At 40.4% G+C, this 23,744-nt stretch overlaps 1 pseudogene; it reads right to left on the bottom strand.

Moving 5' to 3' along the window:
• Positions 1-1,287: 1,287 nt before the first annotated feature.
• On the bottom strand, positions 1,288-1,405 carry LOC126458845 (5S ribosomal RNA; annotated as a pseudogene).
• Positions 1,406-23,744: the final 22,339 nt, after the last annotated feature.

Here is a 23,744-nt window from a genome sequence, read left to right as displayed (position 1 = left end):
CCTCTTTTATCTGATCCGAGCCCTACGGGACATTATTACGTCAAGCTCAGTCGGTGTGGAGCTCTCGAAAGAAGGGTAAAATTGCAAACAGGTGCCGTCATGCCTTGTTCGTGTCCAAGGGAGCAGCATCAACAAGTGAGTTATTTCGAACAGCGCAGAATAATTGGTCTCCGACATACGAGTTTGTCCTACAGCGACATTGCAACCCACACGGTGCACGCCGTTGCGGCAGGTGATGCAGTGTGGAGCAAGTGGGTAGGAGAGGGTCATACACAGCTACTAGTAGGTACTGGACCACACAATATGATGGCGGCACCGGAAAACAACCATTTCGTCCACGTGGCTGTAAGCAGCAAAGCAGGTTCATCCATAATTATGTACGTAGTATCCGAAAGAATAGACACCATTTTAATGACGCAGCCACAATGAATTATGATACAAAGGAATTCATGACTATAGCTGCCACTCATCATTGACTTAATCAATGGGGAAAGTTGAAAATTTCTGCCTGCTCGGGATTCGAATCAGGTCTCCTGCTTACTGGGCAAACGCACTTACCACTGCGCCATCCGGACACAGTGATGACGATGATGTTTGGTTTGTTGGTCATCAGCACCTGTACAAAGTCCCAGTTCTTACACAGTCCAATTGTTCACAATGAAATCTAGCCAGTGTCACTAACGATAATGATGAAATGATGAGGACGACACAAACACCCAGCCCCAGGCAGAGAAAATCCCCAACCCTGCCTTGCATCGAACCCAGGACCGCGTGATCCAGAGGCAGCAATCCTAGCCACTAGACCACGGGCTGCGGACATCCGGATACCGTGATCATCGCAGCTACAAGCAACTGTCTTAACACGCCTCCCGTCAGACCCAAAATCTCTACTATGAAATCTTCACGTGTTATCACCGGAGTGGCGTCGTCTTCTAGTCGCAATGTTTCAATGGATTGCGTGTCCATCATCTTCAGGCGAAGGTTATATTCTCTTGAAGATGATGGATACGCAGTCCATTGAAACGTTGCGACTAGAAGACGACGCCACTCGGCTGATAACCCGTGAAGACTTCGTAGCTGAAATACGCCGAGACAGCCTCCTCCCGAACACGCCATGCAGCCCCAATGGTACCGACCGACCGCCGTGTCATCCCCAGCCTATACGCGTCACTGGATGCGGATATGGAGGGGCATGTGGTCAGCACACCGCTCTCCCGAGACCGGAGCCACTACTTCTCAATCAAGGAGCTCCACAGTTTCTCTCCCAAGGGCTGAGTGCACCCCGCTTGCCAACAGCGCTCGGCAGACCGGATCGTTACCCATCCAACTGCTATCCCAGCCCGACAGCGCTTAACTTCGGTGATCTGACGGGAACCGGTGTTACCATTGCGGCAAGGCCGTTGGCTCGAGAAAGCCGGTAATCCTAAATTCTCTACTTATCCAAACACTGCTAATGTAGTGCAAGTTGCCCATTATCCTCATTACTTACGGCATTTCACTGATTTCCATGAGTTCAAGCCTTGTGGGCATCTGTGCTGAATTACATGCGTGGTGTCTGTTCTTTTGGACATGTTCGAATGCAAATAAGCTTCAAAAGTTGTCGCTAATCAGTTTCTTAAGCAAGTAAACAATGTTAAACCGTGCTCCTTGCCGTAGGTTATGTGAAATTAAGTAACAGTGTGAGGGCAAAAATGTAAGGACTATCATTAACATACGAGGGGTATTCGATAAGCAAAGCGACACATCTTTTTCTCCAACAATTTCGTTTCAAAAAAAAGGGCGAAATTTGTTGTGGGACATCGCGAAATAGTCCGCAGCTCGTGGTCGTGCGGTAGCGTTCTCGCTTCCCGCGCCCGAGTTCCCGGGTTCGATTCCCGGTGGGGTCAGGGATTTTCTCTGCCTTGTGATGACTGGGTGTTGTGTGAAGTCCTTAGGTTAGTTAGGTTTAAGTAGTTCTAAGTTCTATGGGACTGATGACCATAGATGTTAAGTCCCATAGTGCTCAGAGCCACAACGCGGAATATTCCCACTTCAGCCTCTATAGTTTCATGAAGTTCTGATAGGCGGCGGCGCTATATGTAGTAATACATCCGCCGTCCGCGGACAGGAAAAATCTCTGAGTGTGATTTATATCATTTTTATTCAAACCAAAGTCTTTCTTCAAAGTTTACAAAACAATATTCATGAGGTAGGACTGATCCTCCAAGCCTACCAATAACTAAATCAGAGATTCTTCCCAACATAAACTGTCTGTAGTAACCATACAACTACACCAAACCAAGCCCCGGGCGTCTCGTGAAGAGCGGCGGGGTGTCCACGTTGCCGTCACCTGAATCCGAGGACGAGTAGTGCGAGGACGGCTCCTGTAAACTGTCGGCGGTGGACGATGACGCGGCGGCTACGATGACACCAGTGGGCTCGCTCGGCGTGAACTGCCTCTCCAGGCTCCTGCGCCAGCCTAAATACTGCTTGGCGCATCGATATGGCTGGCTCTATTTGCAGTCACGTGTCGAGCGGAAGGAAAGAGGTCCGCGGCTGTAGCGACCTCTTGCGGCGCCGGGGACGCCTCCTGGTGATCTCTGGGAAGCGTCTATGTTTCCGGACCGACCTATCAGGCTGACCCCTAATCGGTCCGGGGCCCGCTCTACCGGTCTGCCTCGCGAGAAGCGAGAGTTGCAGGCGCTTAGTCTGGACACAGTGTGTAGTTTTCAAAATGGGTCTGTAATGGAGGTGCGTTCCAAGCAGAGGCATATCATTGATTTTTTTTTTTTTTTTTGGCAGAAAACTAGAGCGTCTCAGAATTTTAAGGAGACTATCTACGGGGACGTAGCACTTACAATAAGCACGGCGACTCTCTGGGCGAGGCGTCTGCCGTCATTGCACCAAGGTTACTCAAATCTGTCCAATCTCCCACGTGTCGCAGTCAGCAAAAGCTCCTGCCGTAGTGGAACGTGCGGACACTCTTATTCGGAGTGATCGACAGAACATTTAGTTTAACAAAACTTACATATAATACAAAGAAAAAGTGAATAAATAAGCAAGAATAAAACTTTTAGAAACAAAATAAGAAATTTAAAAATTTTAAAACTAAGAAAATATAAAAGATTCAAATATTTAAAGAAAAAAAAGAAAAAGAACACAAAAATAACAAAAAAAAAAAGAAACGCACCACCAAAATTTCGCTGCTCCTCAGCTGGACGTCTTTTTTGGCAGTTCTGACACAGTCATCCACTAGTTGGAGTACTCAGAGGTATGTACCTGCTGGGTTCCTCGCTGCCTAACAGAACACCACAAAGTGCAACAAAGTATGATCTGTGCTGAATTCCTTACGCGTTACGAGTCCCATCGCAGTAATCACTGTTGGACATCGTCGCAGGTGATGGAACACGGGATCATTATTTCGTACCGGAAACAAAACGGCAAATTATGGCGTAGCGGAACACCGCTTCTCCTCCGAAGAAGAACTTCAAAGCCGTACCTACAGCAGGTAAAGTCATGGCGACGGGTTTCAGGGACTCTGCAGTTGTTATTCTGTTTAATGTACTCCCTCATGGTGCAACGATCAACTCTGAAATGTACTGTGCTACCCTTAGGAAAGTGATGGAATCACTTCAGCGTATTCGTGGCAACAAAAATGCAAACGACAATATCCTTCTCTATGACAATGCAAGGCGTCACACAAATCTTTGCAAACGAGAGGAGATCACATAACGTCATCTGATTGTGCTTCCCCAGCCGTCCCACAACCCGGGTCTCACACATTTAGAGTTCCATCTATTTTGGCCCAAAAAAGCTGGAAGCGGTATGTGGATGATGGGGATGTTAAGACTTTGGCTAATACACTGACTAGTAGAAAAAATGGTTCAAATGGAACTGAGCACTATGGGACTTAACATCAGTCATCAGTCGCCTAGAACTTAGAACTACTTAAACCTAACTAACCTAAGGACATCACAAACATCCAGGATTCGAACCTGCGGCCGTAGCGGTCGCGCGGATCCAGACTGTAGCGCCTAGAACCACTCGGCCACACCGGCCGGCACTGATCAGTAGAGTGGTACCATGCGTGCATACAGGCCTCCCTAATAAGGTGGCGTATGGCTGTCTCAGTGAACTGATATCATGTTGAAAAATAGGTTTTTGTAGCCAAAAGAGTGGAATGCTGAATAAAGCACCCTGCTTTCCCAAAGAGTTGTTCCATGACATACTGAAAGCTCCTGATAAACCGGAAAAATCATTGTAATACCTGTGATAGGGAAATCGGTACTATTTCTGATAGGATAGTAGGCTTCTCAACTTTTTGAGATTGCTGTGTGGATCAATACCAGAAATCGTTCTAGTAAACATGTCCTCGAAAATTCGTACCTTAAGAGGTATGAGAGCTTCTTCAGCTTCAATATTGTGAACTTCATGTTTTCTACTGATCAGACACACATACCATTTAATGACTGCGTTTTAGAGCCCATATTTAGTGGGCATTTTTTCTTGTTTGGTCCATACTACTTGGTGCAAAGATATGGAAAGCAAAGAGTTTTCAGAAGAAGAGGTTAATTTCACACTATAGAAGATGAAGCGGTAATCATAGCTCTTAAGGTATGCGATTAAGTGCCCATGTTTACTAGACATTTCTTTCTCTTTTTGGTCAACACTACCAGTGAAATTTGCTTCACTCCAATCTTAGCAACAATAGTATCTATGTATGTATTACACTGTCAGAGGTATCAGAAAAAATTTCGCATGTAACTTTGAGTTCGGCCTTTTCCGGGCCAGGGCCTCTTTCTTCAGGCTGATACATATACCCGTCTGTATTATCCCTGAAGAAAATAGGATACTGACGTGCTGAGGAACGATGAGACGCGTTTGAAGTTCGCTGAGGAGTAGATACTGCAATAAGGGATGCCAGTTTAGGAAGTCCAGTTGAAGAGGAACGGGTATCTCTAAAATGGGCAATCAGAAATAGACGAACATAGGTACAAGGAACTGCGAAGAAACCTTGGACACACGATGAAAAACTTCAGTTGATAGACGATAGAAAGAAGTATAATAATGTTCGAGGAAACGCAGGAATACAGCAAGATAAATCCCTCAGGAATGAAATAAACAGGCAATGCAGGGCAGCGAAGGCGAAGCGGCTGCAGGAAAGATGTGAGGAGTCTAAAATAAACGATTGTCGCAGCAACTGAATCAACGTACATAAAAGTCGAAACAACCTTCACTGAAATTAAAAGCAAGGGTTGTAACACTGAGAGTACAACTGGAATTTCACAGTTAAATGCAGAGGAGAGAACAGATCGATGGAAAGAATACAATGAAGGCCTCTGATTGGGGAAGACTTGTCGGATAGCATAACAGAAGAAGAAACAGGTGTCGACATTGAAGATGTAGGGGATACAGTATTAGAACCAGAATGTAAAAGAACTTTGGTCACCTGAAGATGAAATAAGACAGGTAGAATACTCAACACTCCATCAGACTATGTAAAATAACCGGCGGAAGTGGTAGAAAAAGACTACTCATGTTGGTGTGTAGAATATATGACACTGCCGATGTACAATCAGACTTCCGCAAAAATGTCATTCACGCAATTCCAGAGATAGCAAGAGCTTACAAGTCTCACCTTGCGCCAGTGACAACGGTGAAAAATGAAATGATTGTTTGGCACTGCTGGACGGGAAGCCCCATCCGGGGCGATTCGGAAATCGAACGAGGGCTCACGGCATGAGAGGCAAGTACGTACCCACTCAGCTAAGCAGGCGGACTCTGACAACAGTATCTACCACCAAGTGAAGATGTCGAACTGAAGTATCGACGAAATATTATGGAATTTAAACAGTATGATACGACGGAAAACCCTAGAAGTTTATTTGCAACAGATCCGTCGGGAAAACCTGAAATATCACATCTGCCAACGAAATACGTGAGTTTAGCAAGTTACATAGTAAGAGAGGCAGACTACTGTACACTAAGGCCTTAGTCAGCTGCCGTGACAAGAAAACTGTAGCGCATCGACGGCATTCGGGAAAAAATTACGCCTCAGCAGAAGTGAGTTCCAACAGGCAGCTTGAGATGTCGCTGACAGCGGCATTCCAGATATTCCACATTAGGCCCCTCTCTTTCCACTGTCAGAAATGCCAGACATCTATTGCTTCACATGTGAGGCAAAAGGACGCCTCCACCAAGCTGTTCCTGATGTATTATGGCCAAAATATCTACTATCGTCCTGACTACTCATTGCACTTTCTATGGTGATAGTCCTTTGGTCGTCTCACAAAATTATCACACCTTTTGCTGAATTTAGACATTATATCGTCTCTGCGGCCGCTTCTAGAATTAGACGACGAGCAGTTGCAACCTTAGTGAGAGAGAGGGTACATTATACACGACGGGGTCAACACATAGTGCCCAACAAATTACTATCGATTCATCTAAAGACTTCTTCGGACAAATCAGCTCTGTCCTGGGATTGGATTGATTGTAACACCTGCGCGCCAGCTGACTGGTCGAAATAAACAAACAAAGGTTCGCCAAATATCCAAATATGCTTGTCTCGAGGGCCACCTGCAAGAAGGAAGTGGACCATGTCGATGTACGGCGTTTCATCTGACGGATTGGATCCTGGATGATGTCGGGATTTCTGTGCACGAGGAAGGTTTGAACTACGCACCGAATCCTGGGACATTTCTAACCCGAGTAGTGATAACTGGATTAGGATAGACAATTTTGAAATTTCCCAGTGTTGTTGTAGAAGAGATTAGGAGGGACACCTGTCTAATTTTAACCTGAGCTCCACCGAAAGCTTAATATCAGTTTTGGAAAAGAAAAACTTTGCGTGAATTGAGGGTAGAGAAAGGACTCATCATTTCATTGTCGACCAGGGGAAAGCCACCGTCCTTCTCTGACGAACTGAATACAAGGCAGAGGTGATGCTTGACAACACTCTTTATGGCAAGCTGAGAGTGGGCCGTTCAAATCGCAAGCTGGGACAGGATCCTACCCGCATGATACAGAGAAAACATTAGATCTTCTCATCAAGGTTTCTATTCCAACTAAAGTCATTAAGGGCCTGTGCAAATAAGCTACCATTTCGCCAAGACGGTACGTCCTACTGAAGATACATAAGAAAGGGTCTCTTCTTTACCCGGTAGTGAGAAACACTGGAGCTGCTACCAGTTTCCTGGCTACACACCTTCCTTCACTGTTGGGGACTCTCATAGGCAAATGTGACCATCGGATCTGAAATTCAGAGGACTTTATAGGACCCCTGAAGACGCTTAAACTACAACCGTCGGATTTTTTTATTAGCTTCGATGTTGTGTCTTTATTTTCGAAAGTAACTATACAGGAATCACTAGAGCTTTTCTTAAGCAAGTTTGAGAAAGACATTGTGCCATTGGTTTAACAAGTGCTTACTTCAACCTATTTCGTATTCAGTAACCAACATTGTGAACAAGTGGACAGTGTCGCTATGAGAAGCCCTCCGTTTCCCATGGTGGCCAGCTGTTATATAGAGAACTTCGAGGAAAAGGCACTGCAGTCAGCAAGTCTCCAACCTCCCTGCTTCCGGCGGTATGTTGACCATACATGTGCCGTGTGGCTCCACAGAAGGGAGAAATCACATGTGTTTCTCGATCATATGAATTCTCTCCATCCAAATATTCAGTTCACACTGAAAATAGAGAAGCAAGGCATTTTACCATTCCTGGATGTCATGGTTAGGAAAAGACAGACAGTACAACAGGAGACAGTATCTATCGCAAACCATCTCGCCCAGAGTTATATTTGTGGCCAGAAGCTGTCATCATCCTGAACAAGGGTGTGGTGTCCTATGCTCTGTAGAACAAAGAGAAAAAGTGATTTCAGATACTGACAGTCTACCAGGTGAGCTACAAAACCTAAGAACAGTGTTTCGACAGAACAGCAATTCTGATAGACGCATATGCCGTGTTATAAGTAATTACAGAGTAGGGATGTAAATGAAGACGCAGAGGCACCCATTACAATGGCACTCTTGCCATATTTTGGCATTATTGCCATATTTTGGTGGCATGTCTTCAAGAATAGTGGTAGAGAGAACCGTCACGAGACACGACATGAGATGGGATGGAGTTTCTTATCTGTTGCACTTGATCTGTCAATACTGTTTGCGGATGACGCTGGAATTACCGAGCGTTATCCTGTTGGAAAACAACCTCTGGAATGCTGTTCGTGAATGGCAGCACAATAGTTCGAATCACCAGACTGACGTACAAATTTGCAGTCAGGAAGCCTCGGACAATCACGATAGTGATCCTGCTGTTATTAAGAATAACATCCCAGACCACAGCTCCAAGTGTAGGTCCAGTGTGTCTAGCACACAGATAGTTTGGTTGCTGGTGCTCAAGTAGCCTCCATCAGACCAACATACGGCCATCACTGTCACCGAAGACAGAACCAGCTTTCAACAGGAAACACAACAGACCTCCATCCATCCCTCCAATGACCTGTCGCTTGAAACCAATGAACTCCCAAATTGCAGTGGTTTTGGATCACTGGAATACATGCTACAGTGCATCTGGTTCGCTCTATCCTTGAAGTAACCGATCTGTAACAATTTGTTGTGTAACTGTGGTGCCAAGTGCTGCTCGAATTCCTACTGCAGATGACAGACGATGCGTCAGAGCCATACACCAAACACGATGGTCTCTCTTCTCAGTAATGCCATGTAGCCTTCTGGAGCCCAGTCTTCTTGCAGCCATACATTCTTGTGACTACCGATACTAGCAGTCAAGTACCGCCACTACATTCTTTGCTAAGTCTTTCTGCAATATCGAATATGGAACATCCAGCTTCTCGTTGAAAGTGAGATGTTGATAACGACGTCTTTGTCACATTAAAGACATTCGTAACTATCATTAAGCCGGCCGGGGTGGCCGAGTGGTTCTAGGCGCTACAGTCTGGAACCGCGCGACCGCTGTGGTCTCAGGTTCGAATCCTGCCTCGGGCATGGATGTGTGTGATGTCCTTAGGTTAGTTAGGTTTAAGTAGTTCTAAGTTCTAGGGGACTGATGGCCTCAGCAGTTAAGTCCCATAGTGCTCAGAGCCATTTGAACCATTTTGAACTATCATCAACTCACCACGTCCAGTCTCAGAGGTAAATAACGCTCGGGAACGTTACAGCGTGTTTTACAGCACTCCTGATTTGCAACCTCATAGTGGCGACACTGGCATCACTCTTATGCGAGTGGTGCGAAATTTGAATAGACATCATCTTTCAGACGTAGAAATACTCCTACAATTTCATTTATGTCGCAAACTCCTTTTTGGTGTTGTGTTTTCTTCCTGTCAGCGTCTTTTCTGGTGTACAGAGTGACAACCAGGGAAATATAACATATGTGGTAATTGATACGGCTGCATTATTTCTCGTCACTGTCAAAAATGTTGAATCTGCAGTTTAGTGGAGTCTCAGAAAATAACTGCTAGAAAATCTGTAGCTAGGTTTCACCAGAGGGCAAGTCCCCTCACTGGGCCTCCCCTTGCAGATGCCTATGGAGGTAGCACTTGTAATTCTTCTGTATACCTATGTGCCAGTGTGTTTCTTTCAAAAAGCTACCATCCCTTTAGTGCTGCTGTTATTCAGTGAATAGTCGAAAACTGACGCAGACTAGAAGGGGTAGAACTGACAGGAGTTGTGCCAAGGGTTGCATGATTTTTGGTTCTCGTAAACAAAAATGGGCACTTCTCTGGTTGTATGATTCGCTGGGCAGAGATGGTTTATGTTCCCTCTGGCGGAAACGATGATACCTCGCTGCTCCGAACTGTGATTAGGAGTTTGCTGTGATCTACGTGCTGGGTTGTTAACTGCAGTGTGTGGAAGTGCATGCAACAACAGTGAAGGCATTAGCTGCCCTATATGGCGGAATACACACTCCCCGTTTGGGAAGGTGTAGTTCGCTGGTGTTCAATGTGCCTTTGTGACTGCGATTTCTGACATTTTGGACACGGTACATTATGTGGTAACCCGGCAGTAAATGTGATTATACTGTTTCTAGAATGATAGTTTCGGTCAGGTTCTGCAAGCCGATGTTCTGTTAATTCCTCCATCCATTAACCACAGTGACTGAACCTGTTTAGTTCGTTGGAAAGTGTTTTATTTTCTTTTGATAGACGACCTGTCAATTAGGAATCAGCTTATGTGCCACAATGGAAGATTGTTTAACTTCACATAAATTCATGTTGTAAACTCATTGTGCCTTGTATCCCACACTGAACTGTTTCGGGTAAACCTCTGAGCAATCAATTTTGATACACACTCAATTTGTTAATAATGTTTGCTTTTTCAGCCAAAGTTATGATGTAACCAGTCTGCATGTTTAGTGGAACCAGGTGGATGTTTAACAAGAGCCAGGTTCGAGCAAAATGTCTGAAATACAAACCCAGAACCATCAGTGAAGGGAAGCTACCTTTCTTGAGTAACTGATTATTAATAATCACTCTGAAATTCTCGTGTAAATATTGGATTTACTGCTATTAAGCTGTGTTTTCAGAAGGCTGTTGTTTTTAAGCATGGTGTTTTCGTTGCTTGCGGGTTCTGTTTTGAGAATGAAACGCTCTAAGGAGAAAGCTGTGAAATTTATTTTCATGCGATAGGTTTTGCAGAAGTCGTTATTGGAATTTGTAACTGAGCCATTCCCTGGCATCCACTGCCTACTAGCGCCACAGAAACAGGATATCTCTTCAATAATGGTGGTTCCCCGAATACTGCTACACCTCAAGATGACGGAAATATATCTTGTGGTGATTCACTTAGTATGTTTTTCAGTCACTTTGAGAGTGCTGAGGGCAATGGTTTCACCGTTGTGACTCTTAGTTATTTTACTATGAGCAATAGTGCAGCTGTTTCTGAAGTAGCTTTGCCACTTGAATGTACTAGTACTTCTGATGTTATGGTCAAAATGTGTGCAGCTTCTGCTGCCTGTCATGCTGCAGTTGAACAATGGGTTCTTAGTTATGACTGAAAACCCGACTGTGAAATTACTAAGTAATTTCATTGGTACAAGCCATACACAAGACAGTGGAATTTAATACAAAAGAATGTAGGGAAGATCTGGAGACAAGTAATAGAATAATGGATGAGTAATTAGAAAAGAGGCTAGTGAAACTGACCAGAAAGAGAATACAAATAAATTGAGGGAATAAGATGGGTCTCATTCAAGAGAAAAGAAAGCTAAAATAGTGCAATACACGTTCAGATAAGTGATTGCTCTCTCAGCAACTGAGAGAGATTGAACCACTTAAAACAAAAGGCAATTTTTAAATGTTTCTGAGATAAATAATTTTAAATAACTTATTTAAGTTCAGTAACATGAGCAGAATTATTTTTAATTCTTTTAACTTTAATTTCAAACCAACTAGGCTCTAGTTTATATTGATCTTCTGAAATTATTTTTGTGTGATGGTCTGGTAGTATAATTTTAAATATGTCTTCTAGAGTTAATGTTACTGTTTGATTAAATTTAGTTAGTATAACTGTGTCTTCTGAAATATTGTAAGATATATTTCTTTTCTCAATTCTGTTAATTTAGTAAATCATCGTGCTGAGCCATTACTGAAATCTTACTTAATAATTCTTAAGTATTATAGCTGGTTATTGATTACTTTATTTATGTTTGAAAATTTTATTTAGATTTTTAAAATTGAATGAAGTTGAAACAATAATTTGTTTCAACTTAGTCACTTTTTTTGTAAAAGTTCACTTATTTTATTTTCAGCTACCCAGTTTCAACTAATTTTTTAAAAAAAATAAATTTTGTTGGAAATTTACTACTGAATATACTGTTTTCTTTTTTTCCATAAAACTCCTGTCTCTATGAAGAAACCTTGGGCAACACTGCCCCAGGATTTTTAAAACATACTCAGTACTTAAGCAGGATTCACACCATGAAACGCCACCAGCAAACATTTCATGACTCAAATCCACTCACCTTGGTGCTGAGCTATTGCATAAGGCAATATACAATCCTTTAACTTCACATCTGTAACAAAGCGCTGCAGCTGTGATGTTATCTTGATCTCATTACTTCTGCTGCTCACACTGAGGAAACCACTGTAGCAGGCCTTAATATCGCTAACTCATTCACGAAACAACTACTCAGTTCAGCAAATCGATTTTCGTTTATCAGCCAAATGTTCATAAACCTTAGAAATTCAAAAAATAAGCATAATCTAGATGTAAAGGACTATCCATAAAATAATCAGGAATAAAATTTTCTAATTTCCATAATAAAATTTCCTAATGACCATTAACCTACTGATTGAATGTATGACATCATTCATTTCATTACAAGTGACAGGTTTTTCTGTATATAGCGTCATTAAACTTTCACATGTTCTTCTATGTGTACTTGAGTCTAAATTTACTCATAATTTTAGAAAATAATCTTTGATATTTTCTTATATAAAATATGTATATTTATTACTGATACTTTATTTTATTTCCTTTTATTTGTAATATCATCAGAAGATAATGCTCCTGAATGGTACAGAATACCTGCAGAAGTTGATAAACCAACAGCATGAGATATTTTACCCCAATCATCCATAACAATCTGTTTTTCAGTTAAAAGAATCATTAATCCATTTGCACCTTCCTATTTGCTTTCACCAATTATTCAGTTGGTAATTTACCAACAAATTTAAATGTGCTGACAGGTCTTAATACCAAATATTTATCTTCACTACGGTCAATATATTCTAGCATTCTTTCAGTTATAGATACTTTTTAACATCATCTTCCTTTATTTTCTTAATATCACACTGAGCTTCAGCTTTTAACTTTTTCCCAGGTTTAACACCTGCTTAATATTTCGTCAAAGATCTTGTATTTCCGATTCACTTGGCATATAATCCCACTGTCGACTTCCATATTGTTTCAAAGGTGATGTGCTACTGAATTCTCCTAAATGATAGTGATAAGGAATGGTAGGAGCCATTTCGTTTTCTACTTCTCTGTTTTGTTCTATAGCTTCAGCAAATTGTTGCCTAAGCTTTCAGTTCCCTCTTTTACCTTTCCTGTAGCATCAGTAACAGGCTGATCTACTTTTTCATATGTTTGGTATTCTGTTCCTGGTTGTTTATTCAATTTTTAGACTCGTCTTTTAATTCTTCCCTTTTCCTTCCTTTCCTTCCAACTTTTTAAAAACCCTTTATGTCTTATTTTGTAAACAGTTATTAAAGATAAAAATATCATTAAACCTCTGTATTTAGATTACTGTTCAACATTTCTGTTGTACATTCCTCTTTAATATTTATGTTTTAGGTTCTTGTTTAACACATATTTAGGTATTGATCTTTCGATGCTACTGAAATTTTAATATAGTTTACAACATTTTTGTTTAATGTCTGCATTTTAAGAAATCAAGCACTTTTTGCCCCCATATATATTTAAGAATTTTTAAGTTGCCTCCATATTTCCCTTCATTATGTTTCTTGGTCATGTCTGTCATAAGAAATCCAAACTGATCCTAATTCAAATGTTTACTACACGTTTATTTAAAAATCATAAAATTTTAAAACACCATCTACAAACTCATGGTAAATATGTTTTAGATTTGTGTGATCCTGTCTAAAAATATTTAAATAATGTAAATTACATATTACTAATTGTTTTGGTATTTCAGAATGTGTCTGACCACAATAAAAGTAACCTATTCCTTTTTGGTGTCATCTAATATAATATTCTACTACTACATCCTAATTTTTGAGAATAAAATCATCAGATGTACTACAACTGAACTGTGCTAACTTTCATCGAAAAATATAATTTCATCATTATTCTCAGTAAAAATTGTAACCTACTAATTATGTTTGTCTCCCATTTTTAGATATTATTATAAATTCCAAAGATTTTGGCTGAGCCAACCTTTTAGAATGTGTATGTATAATTAAATTTGTCGCCATTTAACCATCATAGAGCTAAAGTATTGCGAATCAATAACATAGTTTTGCTACATCCACTTGGTCCTATGATGGCAAAGTGAGTACAATTTGGTCTAAGCTCACCGTGGTTAATTTCTGTTTCCATCTCCCACTGGTTAATACAGGGTGTATATAAAATCTGGGAATACTTTCAATTATTTATTGGGCACGAACTAAACATTGTACTGATGTTATACATATTACATTTTGAAGAGAGACTCTGAAAGTTGTTTTACAACCATTCACTATACAAACCATGAGTGACCCAGCGTACATCAATACGGTAATCGAATTCTTTTCATGTCCGTCCCAGCATAGCATTGTTGACTGTGGGAGTCACTTAACATATTCTCTCCTTGAGCTCTGCTACATCTCGTGTTAGAGGCGGTACCTGCACCAAATCGTTAGTGTGTCTCTACAGAAAAAAAGTCACACAGAGTGAGATGTGGTGACTGGGGAGGCTAGTTCATGAAAAGCTGTCGCCTTCTGTAGCATGGCCGATACATCGATGCAGCAGCATCGTGTTCAGGACCTATGAACTTCACGATGAAAATGGGGAGGAGTCCCATCCTGCTGAAAGATTAAGAGAAAGTTTGATTTCACTGGAGGCAGCAGCCATTGCTGTAACATGTCCAAGTATGAATAGTGCTCTCAGCAAAGAAAAATACCCTGTACAGTTTGCGACATGACAAGGCATAAAAAACATCTACCTTTGGGGAATCAAGCTCAAATTCACCACGTTAATGAGGATACTTTGTACCTCAGATACGATAATTATGCCCATTCACTTTCTCATTAGTGTGAGAAGCTGATTCGTCACTAAAAATTAAGCAATCAACAATGCCATCCCCATCCTCATTCAATTGTTGCAACTGCAAACAAAACTCAAAACGCTCGTCTTTGTCATCGTCATTCAGCTTCTGTGAATTGCTTGATACGCAATTTCTGTTGCAGGACTTTCCAGACTGTGATTGGAGCCATTTAGAGTTCACAGGATGCACAATGCACCAATTTCTTTCGACCCTTTATGAATGTCTCTCATACATGCCTTACATTCACTTCACTCACACTGGGATATCCGCTTCTCTTTGCCGGGCACAAGCAACCCATCGTAACAAATGTGTTGTGCCAGAGGTAAATGGCCGTCCTTGTTGGTGGCTTCTTACCATACTTGGTTCTAAACTTCAACTGAATAACTGTAGCACACTTGTTTTTGTTGAACTCCAACACACAGTAAGCTCGCTCTGCACCTGAACACGACATGTTTGCGATTAGTGCTGACTATCGGCAAATTGCCAAACTACCATGTGGTTTTTTTTTTTTTTTGTCATCAGTCTACTGACTGGTTTGATGCGGCCTGCCACGAATTCCTTTCCTGTGCTAACCTCTTCATCTCAGAGTAGCACTTGCAATCTACGTCCTCAATTATTTGCTTGAGGTATTCCAATCTCTGTCTTCCTCTACAGTTTTTCCCCTCTACAGCTCCCTCTACTACCATGGAAGTCATTCCCACATGTCTTAGCAGATGTCCTATCATCCTGTCCCTTCTCGTTATCAGTGTTTACCACATATTCCTTTCCTCTCCGATTCTGCGTAGAACCTCCTTATTCCTTACCTTATCAGACCACCTAATTTTCAACATTCGTCTATAGCACCACATCTCAAATGCTTCGATTCTCTTCTATTCCGGTTTTCCCACAGTCCGTGTTTCACTACCATACAAAGCTGTACTACAGACGTACATCCTCAGAAATTTCTTCCTCAAATTAGGGCCGGTATTTGATATTAGTAGACTTCTCTTGGCCAGAAATGCCTTTTTTGCCATAGCGAGTCTGCTTTTGATGTTCTCCTTGCTCCGTCCGTCATTGGTTATTTTACTGCCTAGGTAGCAGAATTCGTTAACTTCATTGACTTCGTGACCATCAATCCTGATGTTAAGTTTCTCGCTGTTCTCATTTCTACTACTTCTCATTACCTTCGTCTTTCCCCGATTTACTCTGAAACCATACTGTGTACTCATTAGGCTGTTCGTTCCGTTCAGCAGATCATTTAATTCTTCTTCACTCTCACTCAGGATAGCAATGTCATTAGCGAATCGTATCATTGATATCCTTTCACCTTGTATTTTAATTCCACTCCTGAACTTTATTTCTTATTTCCATCATTGCTTCCTCGATGTATAGATTGAAGAGTAGGGGCGAAAGGCTACAGCCTTGTCTTACATCATTCTTAATACGAGCACTTCGTTCTTGATCGTCCACTCTTATTATTCCCTCTTGGTTTTTGTACATATTGTATATGACCCGTCTCTCCCTATAGCTTACCCCTACTTTTTTCAGAATCTCGAACAGCTTGCACCATTTTATATTGTCGAACGCTTTTTCCAGGTCGACAAATCCTGTGAAAGTGTCTTGATTTTTCTTTAGCCGTGCTTCCATTATTGGCCGTAACGTCAGAATTGCCTTTCTCGTCCCTTTGCTTTTCCTAAAGTCAAACTGATCGTCACCTAGCGCATTCTCAATTTTCTTTTCCATTCTTCTGTAGATTATTCCTGTAAGCAGCTTCGATGCATGAGCTGTTAAGCTGATTGTGCGATAATTCTCCCACATGTCAGCTCTTGCCGTCTTCAAAATTTCGTGGATGATGGTTTTCCGAAAGTCAGATGGTATATCCCCAGACTCATATATTCTACACACCAACGTGAATAGTCGTTTTGTTGCCACTTCCCCCAATGATTTTACAAATTCTGATGGAATGTTATCTATCCCTTCTGCCTTATTTGGCCGTAAGTCCTCCAAAGCTCTTTTAAATTACGATTCTAATACTGGATCTCCTATCTCTTCTAAATCGGCTCCTGTTTCTTCTTCTATCACATCAGCAAATCTTCACCCTCATAGAAGCTTTCAATGTATTCTTTCCACCTATCTGCTCTCTCCTCTGCATTTAACAGTGGAAATCCCGTTGCACTCTTAATGTTACAACCGTTGCTTTTAATATCACCAAAGGTTGTTCGACTTTCCTGTATGCTGAGTCTGTCCTTCCATTGATCATATCTTTTTCGATGTCATCACATTTTTCCTGCAGCCATTTCGTCTTAGCTTCCCTGCACTTCCTATTTATTTCATTCCTCAGCGACTTGTATTTCTGTATTCCCGATTTTCCCGGAACATGTTTGTACTTCCTCCTTTCATCAATCAGCTGAAGTATTTCTTCTGGTACCCATGGTTTCTTCGCAGCTACCTTCTTTGTACCTATGTTTTCCTTCGCAACTTCTGTGATGGCCCTTTTTAGAGATGTCCATTCCTCTTCAACTGTACTGCCTACTGCGCTATTCGCTATTGCGGTATCTATAGCGTTAGAGAACTTCAAAAGTAGCTCGTCATTCCTTAGTACTTCCGTATCCCACTTCTTTTGCGTATTGATTCTTCCTGACTAATGTCTTGAACTTCAGCCTACTCTTCATCACTACTATATTGTGATCTGAGTCTATATCTGCTCCTGGGTACGCCTTACAATCCAGTATCTGATTTCGAAATCTCTGTCTGACCATGATGTAATCTAATTGAAATCTTCCCGTATCTCCCGACCTTTTCCAAGTATACCTCCTCCTCTTGTGATTCTTGAACAGGGTATTCGCTACTACTAGCTGAAACTTGTTATAGAACTCAATTAGTCTTTCTCCTCTTTCATTCCTTGTCCCAAGCCCATATTCTCCTGTAACCTTTTCTTCTACTCCTTCCCCTACAACTGCATTCCAGTCGCCCATGACTTAGATTTTCGTCCCCCTTTACATACTGCATTACCCTTTCCATATGCTCATACACTTTCTTTATCTGTTCATCTTCAGCTTGCGACGTCGGCATGTATACCTGAACTATCGTTGTCGGTGTTGGTCTGCTGTCGATTCTGATTAGAACAACCTGGTCACTGAACTGTTCACAGTAACACACCCTTCCTATTCATAACGAATCCTACACCTGTTATACCATTTTCTGCTGCTGTTGATATTACCCGATACTTAACTGACCAGAAATCCTGGTCTTCCTTCCACTTCACTTCACTGACCCCTACTATATCTAGATTCAGCCTTTGCATTTCCCTTTTCAGATTTTCTAGTTTCCCTACCACGTTCAAGCTTTTGACATTCCACGCCCCGACTCGTAGAACGTTATCCTTTCGTTGATTATTCAATCTTTTTCTCATGGTAACTCCCCCCTTGGCAGTCCCCTCCCGCAGATCCGAGTGGGGGACTATTCCGGAATCTTTTGCCAAAGGAGAGATCATCATGACGCTTCTTCAATTACAGGCCACATGTCCTGTGGATACACGTTACGTGTCTTTAATGCAGTGCCTTCTGCATCCTCATGTCGTTGATCATTGCTGATTCTTCCGCCTTTAGGGGCAATTTCCCACCCCTAGGACAAGAGAGTGCCCTGAACCTCTATTCGCTCCTCCACCCTCTTTGACAAGGCCGTTGGCAGAATGAGGCTGACTTCTTATGCCGGAAGTCTTCGGCCGCCAATGCTTATTATTTATCAAAATTTAGGAAGTAGCAGGGATCGAACCCGGGACCGAAGACGTTTTGATTATGAATCAAAGACGCTACCCCTAGACCACGGGTTGTATACATGAAAAAATACATTCATGGTTTCTCTTCAAAATGACGTATGTATGATATCTGTAAAATGTTTGGTTGTTCTGCAGTAGGTAATTGAAAGTGTTCCCAGACTTGATGTACACCCTGTATAGTTTTAAATATTTTGAACAGTTAATACCTATTATTTCTCCATTGCAGTATAATTTAATATTTTTTGAAGTATAATTTGGAGTTCAAAAGTTTTTATGAATATCTCTTATAGGAACACATAATCTTTTTTTGACATAGAAGACTTACCACTTGATTACAAAAGACGACTTACTTAATAATAATAATAATAATAAATTATATAATTTAGCGAATACTGATTGGGAACCAAAAATAAGAATTCCATAGATGGAAAGGAAAAACTGATCACTAAAATCAGAAACATGTCCAGTACTATGATTTGTATCCAATCAATATATAACGTAGCATCTCTCTCAACAGTTACACTATTTAAAAGTATGTTTTATCCGCTTATATATATATATATATATATATATATATATATATATATATATATAACAGTGATTATATTTTTTGTTAAATGGGCACGATTATAAAAGTCGGTCGAAGAAGGGGGCTAATGGGGGACGAGGGGCTTTGAGGGAATAGATTATCGCTTAACAAAAGGGAAGTTGGGATCCTCCACTGACAAATGGGTAGAATTTGGTTTTGCTTGGTAACTGCTTTGGAGTTCAGGGCAAAAAATTGGTGTTAATAAATAATAAGACGTCCATTTTAAGTTAAATGATATTTATTGGTTTAGACAGTTAACGATTTGCCTTTCTTATTCTTTAGTTAAAATGTGTTTGAAACACATGGCAACCTGTATTGCTACATAACTATAAAAATGATTAAATCCGTCGGATTAATATATTTGCTGATTTCTGAAGTCATTTTATCCAGTGTAATATGATTATCCATTGAGGGGGGCGTATAGCCCCCATAGACCCCCCCCCACCCTCTGGCCACCGCCCTTTTAGTTAAACTTTCAGAACGCTGTAGAGATAACACCACTGGTTAGAATGACATCGAACTGCAACACAATATTACTGGAGAAGGGGATAAACGTATGGCAGAAGATAAAAAATAGTGTGACAATTTATCAATAGTTGGTGCTGTATGTGTCAGAATATGTAAATGAACACACCTGTCATGTGGACGACCCATTGAAGTTGGTATAAACATCTTAGGTAGACGGCTTTTCCTCCTTTCGGTTCTGCAACATTCGCTTGACTGTGTCAATGCAGGATCGCGCTCTGCTTGTAAAGCTGTTTTACAGGAATGATGACTGTGTACACGTCGCTCTGTAGAAGTTCCAGACGCTGAAGGGTTGGAAATAGGCGTTGGTGCGATGACTGTTGTGGTTCTGGAGAAAATGATTCGGAAAATACGAAAGACGGGTTCTTTTGGTGGGTGTGCAACCTGGTAGAGGGAGGAAACAAAGTGATTCGGCATCAGTGGAAGGAATGGAGACAGCATTGTGGGAGGGGCCGAGTGGTGGTGTGCAAACGTGTAGTGCAAGGAGAGTTGCCCAAACATTGGACATATCCATGAGCACGGTGCGTAACATCCTATGAAATATCCTTCTTTGCCATCCATTCAAAATTACCCATGTGCACGAGTTGCTTCCTGCTGACCTGCAAGCAAGGGAGACCTTTGCTTTAGAGTTTCTTGCTGACGTGGAAGTGGACAATGACCGGCTTTGGAAAATTTTGAGGACAGACCAAGCCCACTTCCATCTGACAGGATATGTCAATACACATAATTGTCGAATATGGGCACCGGAAAATCCACACGCAAATCAACCAGTACCACTTCATCCTGAAGCGGTTACTTTGTGGTGCAGGCTTATGGCATCATTCATCATAGGGCCATATTTTTTCGAAGAGACTGGTGCTTCCCGTTCTGTTAGTTGTACCGCCAATGGTAAGCGCTATGAGTGTTTTCTCTGCAACCACGTCATTCCAGCTCTCCAACAGCGTGGATGTGTGGATGGGATCGTTTTTATGCAAGATGGCACAATTCCGCACATTGAAAATCCAGTTTAACAGCTGCTGAAGCGCCATTTCGTAAATGTTCAAATTATCAGCCGCCATATCCCTAAAGCCTGCCCGTCCCGATCACCTGATCATAGTCTGTGTGACTTCTGGCTGTGGGGCTACCTGAAAGTTGTTCTCTTCAGTGTTCCGATTGCAAACTTAGCTGCATTGAAGGCACGAATTGCGTAACATATTCTCAACGTGATCCTGGAAACTCTTTGTCCAGTTGTGCGACATGCTGTTTCTCTATTTCAACTTGTTACAGAGAATGGTGGACAGCATATTGAACATTTATGCGCCAGTCACAAGGAAATTAATAACCCGATTTGGTTGATGCTTTTTATACGGCTTTTGGCTTCAGGACTTTTAAAAACCTGGGTGATTGATGCTTATAATGCTTTTTTTGGCCTCTGGACAATTCAAAACCGATGTGAGTAATGATTTTTTTTTTTCATCCAATGTGATATGACCTCGTCGTGACAGATGAGCTTACGTAACTAACACTATGACACCTGTACACCCATGCACACTGAGTAGTATGCTTACAGTGTAATTTATTGCTACATTTTGTAAGTATTTTTCTTCTGCCATATGTTTTCTTCCTTTGATAATATTGTAGTTTGGTGCCATTCTGACCAGTGGTGTTATTTCTACAGTGTTTTTTGGTTTAATTTTAATTATAATCACCTTATATATATAGTATATAGATATATTAAAGTTGGTAGAGATTTAATTAGAGTAAATATTGAGAGTGTTGTTAAATTATATATCATCATGTAGAAGGCGTAAGTAGATGAATGACGAACACTAACTTCAATTAATGAAGGTTTATTCAGCACTTGTACATACAAGAGCACAGAGCAAAGAGCCTCTGGCCAGAACACATACAGTATATACATACTGCTGCAGAACATTCCAGTACAATGATTCTTGACATTTGTGGATACTTCTAGAATGTACTCGAACCGAATATAGAAATTAAAATTGTATAGTCCCAGTAAGTTTTGAACTCACGACCCTCGACGCAACACTTTAGTAACATAACCACTACACCACCTGGACTGTACAATTTTCGAAATGGATATAAATTACAGAGCATTCTCTTAACGAATGATTGTAACATTCAAACTTTACTTTCTCTCCTTGTACATACATATTTATTCTTACTCTTTTTTGGTTCCTCACTACTGATTCAGAGGATATTCAACTTCTCTAAGAATTAAAAGAAATATTAAACATCTATCACAAGGGCAATTTTAATCTATTTTCAGTTGTTTGGGAACTACAAAATTTTTATAAATCTTTTGTCCAACAATAGTTCAATCTACTTTTATTTCAAATTAAAAGAAGGTTATTGTGTTTTTCTTGTTTACATTTTCGTAAGATATTTAACAAAGGCATTTAACAATTTCTTTGTTACAGACAAAAAAATAAATGAAATACTGCATTCCTTTTCAAGTTTTCCAATGTCTAGTAATTCTACAGGAAAATTAATTTGTTCTTTTCCTAAATTTCTTCTGTTTCTTGATGAACAGTTTTATAATTGTTAACACTTCTTACATGACATTTTGCTGCATATAAAGTCAATCTTTCTGAATATACATAACATTTTTCGTCTCTATCCTTAATATTAATTTTATCTTTAATTTCTTGTGGTAGAACAAGTTTTGTATGAACAACCAAAAATAGGATTGTTTCTTTTAACAAGTAATTCTAAATTATTTATGCCATTGTTGTTGTTGTTGTTGTGGTCTTCAGTCCTGAGACTGGTTTGATGCAGCTCTCCATGCTACTCTATCCTGTGCAAGCTTCTTCATCTCCCAGTACCTACTGCAACCAACATCCTTCTGAATCTGCTTAGTGCATTGATCTCTTGGTCTCCCTCTACGATTTTTACCCTCCACGCTGCCCTCCAATGCTAAATTTGTGATCCCTTGATGCCTCAAACCATGTCCTATCAACCGATCCCTTCTTCTAGTCAATTTGTGCCACAAACTTCTCTTCTCCCCAATCCTATTCAGTACTTCCTCATTAGTTACGTGATCTACCCATCTAATCTTCAGCATTCTTCTGTAGCACCACATTTCGAAAGCTTCCATTCTCTTCTTGTCCAAACTGGTTATCGTCCATGTTTCACTTCCATACATGCCATAAAAAGCCTAAACCGGTTGTTTTCTTTGCATTTCTTCCATTTCAATCCATAATTTATTTGATGTTCTTCCCTAATAACTTGTTTAATCTGTCAATTTTAATAAAATATTGTTTTTTTTTGTTTTGCAACTGGCTATTTGTATTTCTTCATTTTTCTTAAAAATTCAAAAAATGTTGAACTAACTTTCATTGTTCTCCTTTCTATAGAATATTTTTAAATTTAGTCTTTCTTTCTCATGCAATTTAGTTAAAAAATCTTTCTGGCTCTAAAATAATACCATTATTATTAATTTCATAAGTTATAATTCTAAATTTAAAAGCTTGTTTAAGTTCATCAAAATTGCATTTTAGAAAGTAATGATATGACATTTTTCTTATATATTTTTTATTTTATTGACATTTACCTACTACAAGCTTTTGAAAATATTTGTCATCAACTTGTTTATTATTATTAATATATGCATCATTATTCTCAATGCAGCTGATTAATTGTTGTTTATTAAGTTTGGAATGGTTTTTAAATTTTTTTGCTTTACAAATTTCTCTAAGATCTTAAAGATTACTTCAGCAAAATGTTTTCTGAGAGTAGAGGAATTATGGAGAGAGTTAATGAGGTGGATACCAGTTGGTAACTCTGAAGAAGGAGGTCTTCATTTATTTTCGAGGAAGGACAAATGAAGATTACTAGGAAGAGACGCGAATTAGGTCAGGAGTTACACGAATGCATTTCTAAAACTGATGAAAAGTTAGAAAAAACTGTTTTTGAGAGTCATTGATATTATAGACGTCCTGTACCTTTTGATAAAGAGGCAGTTACTGCTCATCAAAATGAAGCAGATCCTGTGTCTTGTTTTGAGAGTACGGTAACATATTGCAGCCCTGGTCATTTCAATAAAATGCTGTAAATCTTCAGAGTGGTTTGTTAAGGAGCTTGGAAAAGTCTACAGACGTTATTG

The sequence above is a fragment of the Schistocerca serialis genome, chromosome 2, assembly GCF_023864345.2.
Source record: "Schistocerca serialis cubense isolate TAMUIC-IGC-003099 chromosome 2, iqSchSeri2.2, whole genome shotgun sequence".
NCBI lineage: Eukaryota > Metazoa > Arthropoda > Insecta > Orthoptera > Acrididae > Schistocerca > Schistocerca serialis.
This window is presented reverse-complemented; position numbering and strand designations above follow the sequence as displayed.